Source organism: Misgurnus anguillicaudatus, chromosome 10, assembly GCF_027580225.2.
Source record: "Misgurnus anguillicaudatus chromosome 10, ASM2758022v2, whole genome shotgun sequence".
In the NCBI taxonomy this organism is placed as follows: Eukaryota; Metazoa; Chordata; class Actinopteri; order Cypriniformes; family Cobitidae; genus Misgurnus; species Misgurnus anguillicaudatus.
The window spans coordinates 7,140,097-7,156,398 of NC_073346.2; the positions used below are offsets into that span (position 1 = coordinate 7,140,097).

At 49.7% G+C, this 16,302-nt stretch overlaps 20 non-coding genes across 20 annotated transcripts; 8 read left to right on the forward strand and 12 right to left on the reverse strand.

The window, feature by feature from the left end:
- The first annotated feature begins 426 nt into the window (after positions 1 to 426).
- On the forward strand, positions 427 to 500 carry trnam-cau (transfer RNA methionine (anticodon CAU)). The gene has a single exon. It is a non-coding gene; the product is annotated as a tRNA-Met (tRNA).
- Positions 501 to 932: 432 nt separating this feature from the next.
- Positions 933 to 1,005, reverse strand: trnar-acg (transfer RNA arginine (anticodon ACG)). The gene has a single exon. It is a non-coding gene; the product is annotated as a tRNA-Arg (tRNA).
- A 786-nt stretch (positions 1,006 to 1,791) lies between these two features.
- trnal-cag (transfer RNA leucine (anticodon CAG)) lies at positions 1,792 to 1,874 on the reverse strand. Its single transcript has one exon. It is a non-coding gene; the product is annotated as a tRNA-Leu (tRNA).
- Positions 1,875 to 2,998: 1,124 nt separating this feature from the next.
- trnam-cau (transfer RNA methionine (anticodon CAU)) lies at positions 2,999 to 3,072 on the forward strand. Its single transcript has one exon. It is a non-coding gene; the product is annotated as a tRNA-Met (tRNA).
- Positions 3,073 to 3,504: 432 nt separating this feature from the next.
- On the reverse strand, positions 3,505 to 3,577 carry trnar-acg (transfer RNA arginine (anticodon ACG)). Its single transcript has one exon. It is a non-coding gene; the product is annotated as a tRNA-Arg (tRNA).
- Positions 3,578 to 4,363: 786 nt separating this feature from the next.
- On the reverse strand, positions 4,364 to 4,446 carry trnal-cag (transfer RNA leucine (anticodon CAG)). The gene has a single exon. It is a non-coding gene; the product is annotated as a tRNA-Leu (tRNA).
- A 1,124-nt stretch (positions 4,447 to 5,570) lies between these two features.
- On the forward strand, positions 5,571 to 5,644 carry trnam-cau (transfer RNA methionine (anticodon CAU)). The gene has a single exon. It is a non-coding gene; the product is annotated as a tRNA-Met (tRNA).
- Positions 5,645 to 6,076: 432 nt separating this feature from the next.
- trnar-acg (transfer RNA arginine (anticodon ACG)) lies at positions 6,077 to 6,149 on the reverse strand. Its single transcript has one exon. It is a non-coding gene; the product is annotated as a tRNA-Arg (tRNA).
- A 786-nt stretch (positions 6,150 to 6,935) lies between these two features.
- trnal-cag (transfer RNA leucine (anticodon CAG)) lies at positions 6,936 to 7,018 on the reverse strand. Its single transcript has one exon. It is a non-coding gene; the product is annotated as a tRNA-Leu (tRNA).
- A 1,124-nt stretch (positions 7,019 to 8,142) lies between these two features.
- trnam-cau (transfer RNA methionine (anticodon CAU)) lies at positions 8,143 to 8,216 on the forward strand. Its single transcript has one exon. It is a non-coding gene; the product is annotated as a tRNA-Met (tRNA).
- A 432-nt stretch (positions 8,217 to 8,648) lies between these two features.
- Positions 8,649 to 8,721, reverse strand: trnar-acg (transfer RNA arginine (anticodon ACG)). The gene has a single exon. It is a non-coding gene; the product is annotated as a tRNA-Arg (tRNA).
- A 786-nt stretch (positions 8,722 to 9,507) lies between these two features.
- trnal-cag (transfer RNA leucine (anticodon CAG)) lies at positions 9,508 to 9,590 on the reverse strand. The gene has a single exon. It is a non-coding gene; the product is annotated as a tRNA-Leu (tRNA).
- Positions 9,591 to 10,714: 1,124 nt separating this feature from the next.
- trnam-cau (transfer RNA methionine (anticodon CAU)) lies at positions 10,715 to 10,788 on the forward strand. The gene has a single exon. It is a non-coding gene; the product is annotated as a tRNA-Met (tRNA).
- Positions 10,789 to 10,880: 92 nt separating this feature from the next.
- trnae-cuc (transfer RNA glutamic acid (anticodon CUC)) lies at positions 10,881 to 10,952 on the forward strand. The gene has a single exon. It is a non-coding gene; the product is annotated as a tRNA-Glu (tRNA).
- Positions 10,953 to 11,220: 268 nt separating this feature from the next.
- On the reverse strand, positions 11,221 to 11,293 carry trnar-acg (transfer RNA arginine (anticodon ACG)). Its single transcript has one exon. It is a non-coding gene; the product is annotated as a tRNA-Arg (tRNA).
- Positions 11,294 to 12,079: 786 nt separating this feature from the next.
- On the reverse strand, positions 12,080 to 12,162 carry trnal-cag (transfer RNA leucine (anticodon CAG)). Its single transcript has one exon. It is a non-coding gene; the product is annotated as a tRNA-Leu (tRNA).
- Positions 12,163 to 13,286: 1,124 nt separating this feature from the next.
- Positions 13,287 to 13,360, forward strand: trnam-cau (transfer RNA methionine (anticodon CAU)). Its single transcript has one exon. It is a non-coding gene; the product is annotated as a tRNA-Met (tRNA).
- A 432-nt stretch (positions 13,361 to 13,792) lies between these two features.
- Positions 13,793 to 13,865, reverse strand: trnar-acg (transfer RNA arginine (anticodon ACG)). Its single transcript has one exon. It is a non-coding gene; the product is annotated as a tRNA-Arg (tRNA).
- Positions 13,866 to 14,651: 786 nt separating this feature from the next.
- trnal-cag (transfer RNA leucine (anticodon CAG)) lies at positions 14,652 to 14,734 on the reverse strand. The gene has a single exon. It is a non-coding gene; the product is annotated as a tRNA-Leu (tRNA).
- A 1,123-nt stretch (positions 14,735 to 15,857) lies between these two features.
- On the forward strand, positions 15,858 to 15,931 carry trnam-cau (transfer RNA methionine (anticodon CAU)). Its single transcript has one exon. It is a non-coding gene; the product is annotated as a tRNA-Met (tRNA).
- The last annotated feature ends 371 nt before the right edge of the window (positions 15,932 to 16,302 follow it).

Sequence of the window (16,302 nt, forward strand, 5' to 3'; positions counted from 1 at the left end):
TAATGAGGCTAAAGACGAGCCAAACACGTGATCACTGAACAACTGGGACTTTGCATTGTGGATATGTAACGTTATTCCATTAATCTGTCAGCTGTGTCAAATGTGTCAAATGTAAGTGTTTATTTATAATGGGTTTTATCTAGCCTGAGAGCATGTGCGCCAAGATCGTCCAGCAACGGCAGGCGTGCCATTCTCGACACCATTTAAAAGACGATAGGAATCCTGGGCATGACATAGCCCCTCTGTGTCTCCTTGAAGTTGTTTCTGTACGTGTAACAAATTAAGAACGAGAAGGTCCTCAGTGTGGGTAGCCAGAGTGCAAGAAGCCCAGTCGTGCTCTCCTCGCAGGAGTTTCCTCGCTGGTGGCGCACAAAATGCCACGCAACCAGACACAAGGGGCCACCCAGGCGCCGCCGGTCTGGGCGTGCCTCGTTGGCGCAGTTAGGCAGCGCGTCAGTCTCATAATCTGAAGGTCGTGAGTTCGAGCCTCACACGGGGCAGGGTGCCCTTTTGTCGACTAGTTTGAGCCTTTAGCCCCGTTTTCCTTCCGCACAGTGTGCCACGCGTCTACGGCCTGAAGGCCAGCGTGTCCTCCCTGGTGGTCTAGTGGCTAGGATTCGGCGCTCTCACCGCCGCGGCCCGGGTTCGATTCCCGGTCAGGGAACGCTCTTTTGACGTGCGCTTGCCTTTTTCACCGGCCGGGTTATGCGCAATGCTGGCTTCGAAGGCAAGGATCGCAGCACCTCCAAGAGGCAAAGCTTCACTGCCTCCGGCCCATCGACCTAAGGTTGGACGGCTAAATTGCCTGCCTGCAGTCCTGCGCTCCGCCATCTGAGCAATCAGAGCCTGGTGTGCGTCCTCTGCTCTACTGAGGCATGTTGACGCAGGACAGCAGACACCCAACTTGTGGGAGGAAGGAGTAAAAACAGGATCGAGCCAGCCAGGAGTCGAACCTAGAATCTTCTGATCCGTAGTCAGACGCGTTATCCATTGCGCCACTGGCCCAACAACCTGGGAAGTCATGCTTGGAGAAGACAGCTGGATTCTGGAGGCCAGCTGCCAAACTTCATTATTAAATATTAATCCGGTTTTACTCTGCCATCATTAAATCCATTATTACACAATCAATAATTACATGGTTCCCTGCTGCAGCAGCCAAGGACAAGGCCAAGCTGCAGCGGGTGATCCGCTCGGCAGAGAGAGTGATCAACACCTCTCTACCTTCTCTGGAATCCCTTCACAACATCAGGGCTGTAAGAAGGGCAAGAAAAATTATGTCTGACCCATCTCATCCAGGCTGTGCCATGTTTCAGCTGCTCCTTTCAGGTAGAAGGCTTCGGCTCCCGAGAACTGCAAAATCCCGGCATCGCCTGAGCTTCTTTCCCACGGCCGCCAGGCTGCTTAATGACAATTCAATTCCTTTTCAGGACTGAATGCACTGTTTGCACTTTATTGTTTCTATTACTCCTACTTTTATCATTCAGTATTTGTGTAAGTATCATTATTACTCTTAGCACCTTCCATTCACCTTCCATATGACTGTGTATTGTCATATCTTGTTCTGTCTTAATGTTTCGTTTGCCACATTACATCCATGCGTGACTGGATGTAAAGAATTCCAATTGTGTTTGACACTATATTGCAATAAATTGAACCTTGAACCTTCATCTCTACCAAAATGGGAAACCGGGTCATCCCCCGCGTGCCTGTCTCCTGGCGTCTTTGAAAAGGACGCTCCCTCGGAAGAAAGCGCGATACACAGCACGGGTGGCTACAACAAAGGCAAGAGAATGTCAGAAGTGGGATTCGAACCCACGCCTCCAGAGGAGACTGCGACCTGAACGCAGCGCCTTAGACCGCTCGGCCATCCTGACCAACCCAACTGGCCCGGGCGAGTCGATTGCGCTCCTCAGCGAATGTGCCGGTGTAGCTTTTGGAATGACTCACGATTTTATTGCCTTCATGCAGCTCATCTTTAATTCTTATTTATTTCTTTACAAACGCCTTGAAATAGTGACGAATGTGGATTTTTCGAAATGAGGAACAATGTGCCCGAAGCCTTTCATTTGCCAAAAGCACACCCAGCCCGTCTCCATATGCCCTGTAACGGATGCTGTCAAAGTGGTTTTGCATTCAATGATCCTTTCCCCCTTGATCATACTGTTTTAGAACAGGGTCACAAAAAGGAATCGCCATACTCAGACCCTGCTCGTTCTACTTGAACGCGCAATGAAAATACTTGATCAAATGCGGATGGACGCCGGCATTGCAATTTAGCGAAAAAGCGCCATCTCTGTACGTCTCAGGGCCTTTTTATGGTTCGCAGTTGCCTTCTAATGTAGACAACAGTTAACCATACGGCGGCGACATCCTTAAAAGAACCGGTGGCATTGTGTCTCGAGCACACAAGGCAAACAAGAGATTCTTCAAGAGGTGAGTGCGAAGTACAGTTTACTGCCACAGGCAATGGCCGCAGAGCTTTTTCTTTAACAGACTCTAATACGTGGAACACGTCACCAACTTACATAGGACAGTCTTTCAACTTTAGCACAATTTAAGTTTTTCTACTAGATAATGAGGCTAAAGACGAGCCAAACACGTGATCACTGAACAACTGGGACTTTGCATTGTGGATATGTAACGTTATTCCATTAATCTGTCAGCTGTGTCAAATGTGTCAAATGTAAGTGTTTATTTATAATGGGTTTTATCTAGCCTGAGAGCATGTGCGCCAAGATCGTCCAGCAACGGCAGGCGTGCCATTCTCGACACCATTTAAAAGACGATAGGAATCCTGGGCATGACATAGCCCCTCTGTGTCTCCTTGAAGTTGTTTCTGTACGTGTAACAAATTAAGAACGAGAAGGTCCTCAGTGTGGGTAGCCAGAGTGCAAGAAGCCCAGTCGTGCTCTCCTCGCAGGAGTTTCCTCGCTGGTGGCGCACAAAATGCCACGCAACCAGACACAAGGGGCCACCCAGGCGCCGCCGGTCTGGGCGTGCCTCGTTGGCGCAGTTAGGCAGCGCGTCAGTCTCATAATCTGAAGGTCGTGAGTTCGAGCCTCACACGGGGCAGGGTGCCCTTTTGTCGACTAGTTTGAGCCTTTAGCCCCGTTTTCCTTCCGCACAGTGTGCCACGCGTCTACGGCCTGAAGGCCAGCGTGTCCTCCCTGGTGGTCTAGTGGCTAGGATTCGGCGCTCTCACCGCCGCGGCCCGGGTTCGATTCCCGGTCAGGGAACGCTCTTTTGACGTGCGCTTGCCTTTTTCACCGGCCGGGTTATGCGCAATGCTGGCTTCGAAGGCAAGGATCGCAGCACCTCCAAGAGGCAAAGCTTCACTGCCTCCGGCCCATCGACCTAAGGTTGGACGGCTAAATTGCCTGCCTGCAGTCCTGCGCTCCGCCATCTGAGCAATCAGAGCCTGGTGTGCGTCCTCTGCTCTACTGAGGCATGTTGACGCAGGACAGCAGACACCCAACTTGTGGGAGGAAGGAGTAAAAACAGGATCGAGCCAGCCAGGAGTCGAACCTAGAATCTTCTGATCCGTAGTCAGACGCGTTATCCATTGCGCCACTGGCCCAACAACCTGGGAAGTCATGCTTGGAGAAGACAGCTGGATTCTGGAGGCCAGCTGCCAAACTTCATTATTAAATATTAATCCGGTTTTACTCTGCCATCATTAAATCCATTATTACACAATCAATAATTACATGGTTCCCTGCTGCAGCAGCCAAGGACAAGGCCAAGCTGCAGCGGGTGATCCGCTCGGCAGAGAGAGTGATCAACACCTCTCTACCTTCTCTGGAATCCCTTCACAACATCAGGGCTGTAAGAAGGGCAAGAAAAATTATGTCTGACCCATCTCATCCAGGCTGTGCCATGTTTCAGCTGCTCCTTTCAGGTAGAAGGCTTCGGCTCCCGAGAACTGCAAAATCCCGGCATCGCCTGAGCTTCTTTCCCACGGCCGCCAGGCTGCTTAATGACAATTCAATTCCTTTTCAGGACTGAATGCACTGTTTGCACTTTATTGTTTCTATTACTCCTACTTTTATCATTCAGTATTTGTGTAAGTATCATTATTACTCTTAGCACCTTCCATTCACCTTCCATATGACTGTGTATTGTCATATCTTGTTCTGTCTTAATGTTTCGTTTGCCACATTACATCCATGCGTGACTGGATGTAAAGAATTCCAATTGTGTTTGACACTATATTGCAATAAATTGAACCTTGAACCTTCATCTCTACCAAAATGGGAAACCGGGTCATCCCCCGCGTGCCTGTCTCCTGGCGTCTTTGAAAAGGACGCTCCCTCGGAAGAAAGCGCGATACACAGCACGGGTGGCTACAACAAAGGCAAGAGAATGTCAGAAGTGGGATTCGAACCCACGCCTCCAGAGGAGACTGCGACCTGAACGCAGCGCCTTAGACCGCTCGGCCATCCTGACCAACCCAACTGTCCCGGGCGAGTCGATTGCGCTCCTCAGCGAATGTGCCGGTGTAGCTTTTGGAATGACTCACGATTTTATTGCCTTCATGCAGCTCATCTTTAATTCTTATTTATTTCTTTACAAACGCCTTGAAATAGTGACGAATGTGGATTTTTCGAAATGAGGAACAATGTGCCCGAAGCCTTTCATTTGCCAAAAGCACACCCAGCCCGTCTCCATATGCCCTGTAACGGATGCTGTCAAAGTGGTTTTGCATTCAATGATCCTTTCCCCCTTGATCATACTGTTTTAGAACAGGGTCACAAAAAGGAATCGCCATACTCAGACCCTGCTCGTTCTACTTGAACGCGCAATGAAAATATTTGATCAAATGCGGATGGACGCCGGCATTGCAATTTAGCGAAAAAGCGCCATCTCTGTACGTCTCAGGGCCTTTTTATGGTTCGCAGTTGCCTTCTAATGTAGACAACAGTTAACCATACGGCGGCGACATCCTTAAAAGAACCGGTGGCATTGTGTCTCGAGCACACAAGGCAAACAAGAGATTCTTCAAGAGGTGAGTGCGAAGTACAGTTTACTGCCACAGGCAATGGCCGCAGAGCTTTTTCTTTAACAGACTCTAATACGTGGAACACGTCACCAACTTACATAGGACAGTCTTTCAACTTTAGCACAATTTAAGTTTTTCTACTAGATAATGAGGCTAAAGACGAGCCAAACACGTGATCACTGAACAACTGGGACTTTGCATTGTGGATATGTAACGTTATTCCATTAATCTGTCAGCTGTGTCAAATGTGTCAAATGTAAGTGTTTATTTATAATGGGTTTTATCTAGCCTGAGAGCATGTGCGCCAAGATCGTCCAGCAACGGCAGGCGTGCCATTCTCGACACCATTTAAAAGACGATAGGAATCCTGGGCATGACATAGCCCCTCTGTGTCTCCTTGAAGTTGTTTCTGTACGTGTAACAAATTAAGAACGAGAAGGTCCTCAGTGTGGGTAGCCAGAGTGCAAGAAGCCCAGTCGTGCTCTCCTCGCAGGAGTTTCCTCGCTGGTGGCGCACAAAATGCCACGCAACCAGACACAAGGGGCCACCCAGGCGCCGCCGGTCTGGGCGTGCCTCGTTGGCGCAGTTAGGCAGCGCGTCAGTCTCATAATCTGAAGGTCGTGAGTTCGAGCCTCACACGGGGCAGGGTGCCCTTTTGTCGACTAGTTTGAGCCTTTAGCCCCGTTTTCCTTCCGCACAGTGTGCCACGCGTCTACGGCCTGAAGGCCAGCGTGTCCTCCCTGGTGGTCTAGTGGCTAGGATTCGGCGCTCTCACCGCCGCGGCCCGGGTTCGATTCCCGGTCAGGGAACGCTCTTTTGACATGCGCTTGCCTTTTTCACCGGCCGGGTTATGCGCAATGCTGGCTTCGAAGGCAAGGATCGCAGCACCTCCAAGAGGCAAAGCTTCACTGCCTCCGGCCCATCGACCTAAGGTTGGACGGCTAAATTGCCTGCCTGCAGTCCTGCGCTCCGCCATCTGAGCAATCAGAGCCTGGTGTGCGTCCTCTGCTCTACTGAGGCATGTTGACGCAGGACAGCAGACACCCAACTTGTGGGAGGAAGGAGTAAAAACAGGATCGAGCCAGCCAGGAGTCGAACCTAGAATCTTCTGATCCGTAGTCAGACGCGTTATCCATTGCGCCACTGGCCCAACAACCTGGGAAGTCATGCTTGGAGAAGACAGCTGGATTCTGGAGGCCAGCTGCCAAACTTCATTATTAAATATTAATCCGGTTTTACTCTGCCATCATTAAATCCATTATTACACAATCAATAATTACATGGTTCCCTGCTGCAGCAGCCAAGGACAAGGCCAAGCTGCAGCGGGTGATCCGCTCGGCAGAGAGAGTGATCAACACCTCTCTACCTTCTCTGGAATCCCTTCACAACATCAGGGCTGTAAGAAGGGCAAGAAAAATTATGTCTGACCCATCTCATCCAGGCTGTGCCATGTTTCAGCTGCTCCTTTCAGGTAGAAGGCTTCGGCTCCCGAGAACTGCAAAATCCCGGCATCGCCTGAGCTTCTTTCCCACGGCCGCCAGGCTGCTTAATGACAATTCAATTCCTTTTCAGGACTGAATGCACTGTTTGCACTTTATTGTTTCTATTACTCCTACTTTTATCATTCAGTATTTGTGTAAGTATCATTATTACTCTTAGCACCTTCCATTCACCTTCCATATGACTGTGTATTGTCATATCTTGTTCTGTCTTAATGTTTCGTTTGCCACATTACATCCATGCGTGACTGGATGTAAAGAATTCCAATTGTGTTTGACACTATATTGCAATAAATTGAACCTTGAACCTTCATCTCTACCAAAATGGGAAACCGGGTCATCCCCCGCGTGCCTGTCTCCTGGCGTCTTTGAAAAGGACGCTCCCTCGGAAGAAAGCGCGATACACAGCACGGGTGGCTACAACAAAGGCAAGAGAATGTCAGAAGTGGGATTCGAACCCACGCCTCCAGAGGAGACTGCGACCTGAACGCAGCGCCTTAGACCGCTCGGCCATCCTGACCAACCCAACTGGCCCGGGGGAGTCGATTGCGCTCCTCAGCGAATGTGCCGGTGTAGCTTTTGGAATGACTCACGATTTTATTGCCTTCATGCAGCTCATCTTTAATTCTTATTTATTTTTTTACAAACGCCTTGAAATAGTGACGAATGTGGATTTTTCGAAATGAGGAACAATGTGCCCGAAGCCTTTCATTTGCCAAAAGCACACCCAGCCCGTCTCCATATGCCCTGTAACGGATGCTGTCAAAGTGGTTTTGCATTCAATGATCCTTTCCCCCTTGATCATACTGTTTTAGAACAGGGTCACAAAAAGGAATCGCCATACTCAGACCCTGCTCGTTCTACTTGAACGCGCAATGAAAATACTTGATCAAATGCGGATGGACGCCGGCATTGCAATTTAGCGAAAAAGCGCCATCTCTGTACGTCTCAGGGCCTTTTTATGGTTCGCAGTTGCCTTCTAATGTAGACAACAGTTAACCATACGGCGGCGACATCCTTAAAAGAACCGGTGGCATTGTGTCTCGAGCACACAAGGCAAACAAGAGATTCTTCAAGAGGTGAGTGCGAAGTACAGTTTACTGCCACAGGCAATGGCCGCAGAGCTTTTTCTTTAACAGACTCTAATACGTGGAACACGTCACCAACTTACATAGGACAGTCTTTCAACTTTAGCACAATTTAAGTTTTTCTACTAGATAATGAGGCTAAAGACGAGCCAAACACGTGATCACTGAACAACTGGGACTTTGCATTGTGGATATGTAACGTTATTCCATTAATCTGTCAGCTGTGTCAAATGTGTCAAATGTAAGTGTTTATTTATAATGGGTTTTATCTAGCCTGAGAGCATGTGCGCCAAGATCGTCCAGCAACGGCAGGCGTGCCATTCTTGACACCATTTAAAAGACGATAGGAATCCTGGGCATGACATAGCCCCTCTGTGTCTCCTTGAAGTTGTTTCTGTACGTGTAACAAATTAAGAACGAGAAGGTCCTCAGTGTGGGTAGCCAGAGTGCAAGAAGCCCAGTCGTGCTCTCCTCGCAGGAGTTTCCTCGCTGGTGGCGCACAAAATGCCACGCAACCAGACACAAGGGGCCACCCAGGCGCCGCCGGTCTGAGCGTGCCTCGTTGGCGCAGTTAGGCAGCGCGTCAGTCTCATAATCTGAAGGTCGTGAGTTCGAGCCTCACACGGGGCAGGGTGCCCTTTTGTCGACTAGTTTGAGCCTTTAGCCCCGTTTTCCTTCCGCACAGTGTGCCACGCGTCTACGGCCTGAAGGCCAGCGTGTCCTCCCTGGTGGTCTAGTGGCTAGGATTCGGCGCTCTCACCGCCGCGGCCCGGGTTCGATTCCCGGTCAGGGAACGCTCTTTTGACGTGCGCTTGCCTTTTTCACCGGCCGGGTTATGCGCAATGCTGGCTTCGAAGGCAAGGATCGCAGCACCTCCAAGAGGCAAAGCTCCACTGCCTCCGGCCCATCGACCTAAGGTTGGACGGCTAAATTGCCTGCCTGCAGTCCTGCGCTCCGCCATCTGAGCAATCAGAGCCTGGTGTGCGTCCTCTGCTCTACTGAGGCATGTTGACGCAGGACAGCAGACACCCAACTTGTGGGAGGAAGGAGTAAAAACAGGATCGAGCCAGCCAGGAGTCGAACCTAGAATCTTCTGATCCGTAGTCAGACGCGTTATCCATTGCGCCACTGGCCCAACAACCTGGGAAGTCATGCTTGGAGAAGACAGCTGGATTCTGGAGGCCAGCTGCCAAACTTCATTATTAAATATTAATCCGGTTTTACTCTGCCATCATTAAATCCATTATTACACAATCAATAATTACATGGTTCCCTGCTGCAGCAGCCAAGGACAAGGCCAAGCTGCAGCGGGTGATCCGCTCGGCAGAGAGAGTGATCAACACCTCTCTACCTTCTCTGGAATCCCTTCACAACATCAGGGCTGTAAGAAGGGCAAGAAAAATTATGTCTGACCCATCTCATCCAGGCTGTGCCATGTTTCAGCTGCTCCTTTCAGGTAGAAGGCTTCGGCTCCCGAGAACTGCAAAATCCCGGCATCGCCTGAGCTTCTTTCCCACGGCCGCCAGGCTGCTTAATGACAATTCAATTCCTTTTCAGGACTGAATGCACTGTTTGCACTTTATTGTTTCTATTACTCCTACTTTTATCATTCAGTATTTGTGTAAGTATCATTATTACTCTTAGCACCTTCCATTCACCTTCCATATGACTGTGTATTGTCATATCTTGTTCTGTCTTAATGTTTCGTTTGCCACATTACATCCATGCGTGACTGGATGTAAAGAATTCCAATTGTGTTTGACACTATATTGCAATAAATTGAACCTTGAACCTTCATCTCTACCAAAATGGGAAACCGGGTCATCCCCCGCGTGCCTGTCTCCTGGCGTCTTTGAAAAGGACGCTCCCTCGGAAGAAAGCGCGATACACAGCACGGGTGGCTACAACAAAGGCAAGAGAATGTCAGAAGTGGGATTCGAACCCACGCCTCCAGAGGAGACTGCGACCTGAACGCAGCGCCTTAGACCGCTCGGCCATCCTGACCAACCCAACTGGCCCGGGCGAGTCGATTGCGCTGCTCAGCGAATGTGCCGGTGTAGCTTTTGGAATGACTCACGATTTTATTGCCTTCATGCAGCTCATCTTTAATTCTTATTTATTTCTTTACAAACGCCTTGAAATAGTGACGAATGTGGATTTTTCGAAATGAGGAACAATGTGCCCGAAGCCTTTCATTTGCCAAAAGCACACCCAGCCCGTCTCCATATGCCCTGTAACGGATGCTGTCAAAGTGGTTTTGCATTCAATGATCCTTTCCCCCTTGATCATACTGTTTTAGAACAGGGTCACAAAAAGGAATCGCCATACTCAGACCCTGCTCGTTCTACTTGAACGCGCAATGAAAATACTTGATCAAATGCGGATGGACGCCGGCATTGCAATTTAGCGAAAAAGCGCCATCTCTGTACGTCTCAGGGCCTTTTTATGGTTCGCAGTTGCCTTCTAATGTAGACAACAGTTAACCATACGGCGGCGACATCCTTAAAAGAACCGGTGGCATTGTGTCTCGAGCACACAAGGCAAACAAGAGATTCTTCAAGAGGTGAGTGCGAAGTACAGTTTACTGCCACAGGCAATGGCCGCAGAGCTTTTTCTTTAACAGACTCTAATACGTGGAACACGTCACCAACTTACATAGGACAGTCTTTCAACTTTAGCACAATTTAAGTTTTTCTACTAGATAATGAGGCTAAAGACGAGCCAAACACGTGATCACTGAACAACTGGGACTTTGCATTGTGGATATGTAACGTTATTCCATTAATCTGTCAGCTGTGTCAAATGTGTCAAATGTAAGTGTTTATTTATAATGGGTTTTATCTAGCCTGAGAGCATGTGCGCCAAGATCGTCCAGCAACGGCAGGCGTGCCATTCTTGACACCATTTAAAAGACGATAGGAATCCTGGGCATGACATAGCCCCTCTGTGTCTCCTTGAAGTTGTTTCTGTACGTGTAACAAATTAAGAACGAGAAGGTCCTCAGTGTGGGTAGCCAGAGTGCAAGAAGCCCAGTCGTGCTCTCCTCGCAGGAGTTTCCTCGCTGGTGGCGCACAAAATGCCACGCAACCAGACACAAGGGGCCACCCAGGCGCCGCCGGTCTGAGCGTGCCTCGTTGGCGCAGTTAGGCAGCGCGTCAGTCTCATAATCTGAAGGTCGTGAGTTCGAGCCTCACACGGGGCAGGGTGCCCTTTTGTCGACTAGTTTGAGCCTTTAGCCCCGTTTTCCTTCCGCACAGTGTGCCACGCGTCTACGGCCTGAAGGCCAGCGTGTCCTCCCTGGTGGTCTAGTGGCTAGGATTCGGCGCTCTCACCGCCGTGGCCCGGGTTCGATTCCCGGTCAGGGAACGCTCTTTTGACGTGCGCTTGCCTTTTTCACCGGCCGGGTTATGCGCAATGCTGGCTTCGAAGGCAAGGATCGCAGCACCTCCAAGAGGCAAAGCTCCACTGCCTCCGGCCCATCGACCTAAGGTTGGACGGCTAAATTGCCTGCCTGCAGTCCTGCGCTCCGCCATCTGAGCAATCAGAGCCTGGTGTGCGTCCTCTGCTCTACTGAGGCATGTTGACGCAGGACAGCAGACACCCAACTTGTGGGAGGAAGGAGTAAAAACAGGATCGAGCCAGCCAGGAGTCGAACCTAGAATCTTCTGATCCGTAGTCAGACGCGTTATCCATTGCGCCACTGGCCCAACAACCTGGGAAGTCATGCTTGGAGAAGACAGCTGGATTCTGGAGGCCAGCTGCCAAACTTCATTATTAAATATTAATCCGGTTTTACTCTGCCATCATTAAATCCATTATTACACAATCAATAATTACATGGTTCCCTGCTGCAGCAGCCAAGGACAAGGCCAAGCTGCAGCGGGTGATCCGCTCGGCAGAGAGAGTGATCAACACCTCTCTACCTTCTCTGGAATCCCTTCACAACATCAGGGCTGTAAGAAGGGCAAGAAAAATTATGTCTGACCCATCTCATCCAGGCTGTGCCATGTTTCAGCTGCTCCTTTCAGGTAGAAGGCTTCGGCTCCCGAGAACTGCAAAATCCCGGCATCGCCTGAGCTTCTTTCCCACGGCCGCCAGGCTGCTTAATGACAATTCAATTCCTTTTCAGGACTGAATGCACTGTTTGCACTTTATTGTTTCTATTACTCCTACTTTTATCATTCAGTATTTGTGTAAGTATCATTATTACTCTTAGCACCTTCCATTCACCTTCCATATGACTGTGTATTGTCATATCTTGTTCTGTCTTAATGTTTCGTTTGCCACATTACATCCATGCGTGACTGGATGTAAAGAATTCCAATTGTGTTTGACACTATATTGCAATAAATTGAACCTTGAACCTTCATCTCTACCAAAATGGGAAACCGGGTCATCCCCCGCGTGCCTGTCTCCTGGCGTCTTTGAAAAGGACGCTCCCTCGGAAGAAAGCGCGATACACAGCACGGGTGGCTACAACAAAGGCAAGAGAATGTCAGAAGTGGGATTCGAACCCACGCCTCCAGAGGAGACTGCGACCTGAACGCAGCGCCTTAGACCGCTCGGCCATCCTGACCAACCCAACTGTCCCGGGCGAGTCGATTGCGCTGCTCAGCGAATGTGCCGGTGTAGCTTTTGGAATGACTCACGATTTTATTGCCTTCATGCAGCTCATCTTTAATTCTTATTTATTTCTTTACAAACGCCTTGAAATAGTGACGAATGTGGATTTTTCGAAATGAGGAACAATGTGCCCGAAGCCTTTCATTTGCCAAAAGCACACCCAGCCCGTCTCCATATGCCCTGTAACGGATGCTGTCAAAGTGGTTTTGCATTCAATGATCCTTTCCCCCTTGATCATACTGTTTTAGAACAGGGTCACAAAAAGGAATCGCCATTCTCAGACCCTGCTCGTTCTACTTGAACGCGCAATGAAAATACTTGATCAAATGCGGATGGACGCCGGCATTGCAATTTAGCGAAAAAGCGCCATCTCTGTACGTCTCAGGGCCTTTTTATGGTTCGCAGTTGCCTTCTAATGTAGACAACAGTTAACCATACGGCGGCGACATCCTTAAAAGAACCGGTGGCATTGTGTCTCGAGCACACAAGGCAAACAAGAGATTCTTCAAGAGGTGAGTGCGAAGTACAGTTTACTGCCACAGGCAATGGCCGCAGAGCTTTTTCTTTAACAGACTCTAATACGTGGAACACGTCACCAACTTACATAGGACAGTCTTTCAACTTTAGCACAATTTAAGTTTTTCTACTAGATAATGAGGCTAAAGACGAGCCAAACACGTGATCACTGAACAACTGGGACTTTGCATTGTGGATATGTAACGTTATTCCATTAATCTGTCAGCTGTGTCAAATGTGTCAAATGTAAGTGTTTATTTATAATGGGTTTTATCTAGCCTGAGAGCATGTGCGCCAAGATCGTCCAGCAACGGCAGGCGTGCCATTCTCGACACCATTTAAAAGACGATAGGAATCCTGGGCATGACATAGCCCCTCTGTGTCTCCTTGAAGTTGTTTCTGTACGTGTAACAAATTAAGAACGAGAAGGTCCTCAGTGTGGGTAGCCAGAGTGCAAGAAGCCCAGTCGTGCTCTCCTCGCAGGAGTTTCCTCGCTGGTGGCGCACAAAATGCCACGCAACCAGACACAAGGGGCCACCCAGGCGCCGCCGGTCTGGGCGTGCCTCGTTGGCGCAGTTAGGCAGCGCGTCAGTCTCATAATCTGAAGGTCGTGAGTTCGAGCCTCACACGAGGCAGGGTGCCCTTTTGTCGACTAGTTTGAGCCTTTAGCCCCGTTTTCCTTCCGCACAGTGTGCCACGCGTCTACGGCCTGAAGGCCAGCGTGTCCTCCCTGGTGGTCTAGTGGCTAGGATTCGGCGCTCTCACCGCCGCGGCCCGGGTTCGTTTCCCGGTCAGGGAACGCTCTTTTGACGTGCGCTTGCCTTTTTCACCGGCCGGGTTATGCGCAATGCTGGCTTCGAAGGCAAGGATCGCAGCACCTCCAAGAGGCAAAGCTCCACTGCCTCCGGCCCATCGACCTAAGGTTGGACGGCTAAATTGCCTGCCTGCAGTCCTGTGCTCCGCCATCTGAGCAATCAGAGCCTGGTGTGCGTCCTCTGCTCTACTGAGGCATGTTGACGCAGGACAGCAGACACCCAACTTGTGGGAGGAAGGAGTAAAAACAGGATCGAGCCAGCCAGGAGTCGAACCTAGAATCTTCTGATCCGTAGTCAGACGCGTTATCCATTGCGCCACTGGCCCAACAACCTGGGAAGTCATGCTTGGAGAAGACAGCTGGATTCTGGAGGCCAGCTGCCAAACTTCATTATTAAATATTAATCCGGTTTTACTCTGCCATCATTAAATCCATTATTACACAATCAATAATTACATGGTTCCCTGCTGCAGCAGCCAAGGACAAGGCCAAGCTGCAGCGGGTGATCCGCTCGGCAGAGAGAGTGATCAACACCTCTCTACCTTCTCTGGAATCCCTTCACAACATCAGGGCTGTAAGAAGGGCAAGAAAAATTATGTCTGACCCATCTCATCCAGGCTGTGCCATGTTTCAGCTGCTCCTTTCAGGTAGAAGGCTTCGGCTCCCGAGAACTGCAAAATCCCGGCATCGCCTGAGCTTCTTTCCCACGGCCGCCAGGCTGCTTAATGACAATTCAATTCCTTTTCAGGACTGAATGCACTGTTTGCACTTTATTGTTTCTATTACTCCTACTTTTATCATTCAGTATTTGTGTAAGTATCATTATTACTCTTAGCACCTTCCATTCACCTTCCATATGACTGTGTATTGTCATATCTTGTTCTGTCTTAATGTTTCGTTTGCCACATTACATCCATGCGTGACTGGATGTAAAGAATTCCAATTGTGTTTGACACTATATTGCAATAAATTGAACCTTGAACCTTCATCTCTACCAAAATGGGAAACCGGGTCATCCCCCGCGTGCCTGTCTCCTGGCGTCTTTGAAAAGGACGCTCCCTCGGAAGAAAGCGCGATACACAGCACGGGTGGCTACAACAAAGGCAAGAGAATGTCAGAAGTGGGATTCGAACCCACGCCTCCAGAGGAGACTGCGACCTGAACGCAGCGCCTTAGACCGCTCGGCCATCCTGACCAACCCAACTGGCCCGGGCGAGTCGATTGCGCTCCTCAGCGAATGTGCCGGTGTAGCTTTTGGAATGACTCACGATTTTATTGCCTTCATGCAGCTCATCTTTAATTTTATTTATTTCTTTACAAACGCCTTGAAATAGTGACGAATGTGGATTTTTCGATATGAGGAACAATGTGCCCGAAGCCTTTCATTTGCCAAAAGCACACCCAGCCCGTCTCCATATGCCCTGTAACGGATGCTGTCAAAGTGTTTTTGCATTCAATGATCCTTTCCCCCTTGATCATACTGTTTTAGAACAGGGTCACAAAAAGGAATCGCCATACTCAGACCCTGCTCGTTCTACTTGAACGCGCAATGAAAATACTTGATCAAATGCGGATGGACGCCGGCATTGCAATTTAGCGAAAAAGCGCCATCTCTGTACGTCTCAGGGCCTTTTTATGGTTCGCAGTTGCCTTCTAATGTAGACAACAGTTAACCATACGGCGGCGACATCCTTAAAAGAACCGGTGGCATTGTGTCTCGAGCACACAAGGCAAACAAGAGATTCTTCAAGAGGTGAGTGCGAAGTACAGTTTACTGCCACAGGCAATGGCCGCAGAGCTTTTTCTTTAACAGACTCTAATACGTGGAACACGTCACCAACTTACATAGGACAGTCTTTCAACTTTAGCACAATTTAAGTTTTTCTACTAGATAATGAGGCTAAAGACGAGCCAAACACGTGATCACTGAACAACTGGGACTTTGCATTGTGGATATGTAACGTTATTCCATTAATCTGTCAGCTGTGTCAAATGTGTCAAATGTAAGTGTTTATTTATAATGGGTTTTATCTAGCCTGAGAGCATGTGCGCCAAGATCGTCCAGCAACGGCAGGCGTGCCATTCTCGACACCATTTAAAAGACGATAGGAATCCTGGGCATGACATAGCCCCTCTGTGTCTCCTTGAAGTTGTTTCTGTACGTGTAACAAATTAAGAACGAGAAGGTCCTCAGTGTGGGTAGCCAGAGTGCAAGAAGCCCAGTCGTGCTCTCCTCGCAAGAGTTTCCTCGCTGGTGGTGCACAAAATGCCACGCAACCAGACACAAGGGGCCACCCAGGAGCCGTCGGTGTGGGCGTGCCTCGTTGGCGCAGTTAGGCAGCGCGTCAGTCTCATAATCTGAAGGTCGTGAGTTCGAGCCTCACACGGGGCAGGGTGCCCTTTTGTCGACTAGTTTGAGCCTTTAGCCCCATTTTCCTTCCGCACAGTGTGCCACGCGTCCACGGCCTGAAGGCCAGCGTGTCCTCCCTGGTGGTCTAGTGGCTAGGATTCGGCGCTCTCACCGCCGCGGCCCGGGTTCGATTCCCGGTCAGGGAACGCTCTTTTGACGTGCGCTTGCCTTTTTCACCGGCCGGGTTATGCGCAATGCTGGCTTCGAAGGCAAGGATCGCAGCACCTCCAAGAGGCAAAGCTTCACTGCCTCCGGCCCATGGACCTAAGGTTGGATGGCTAAATTGCCTGCCTGCAGTCCTGCGCTCCGCCATCTGAGCAATCAGAGCCTGGTGTGCATCCTCTGCTCTACTG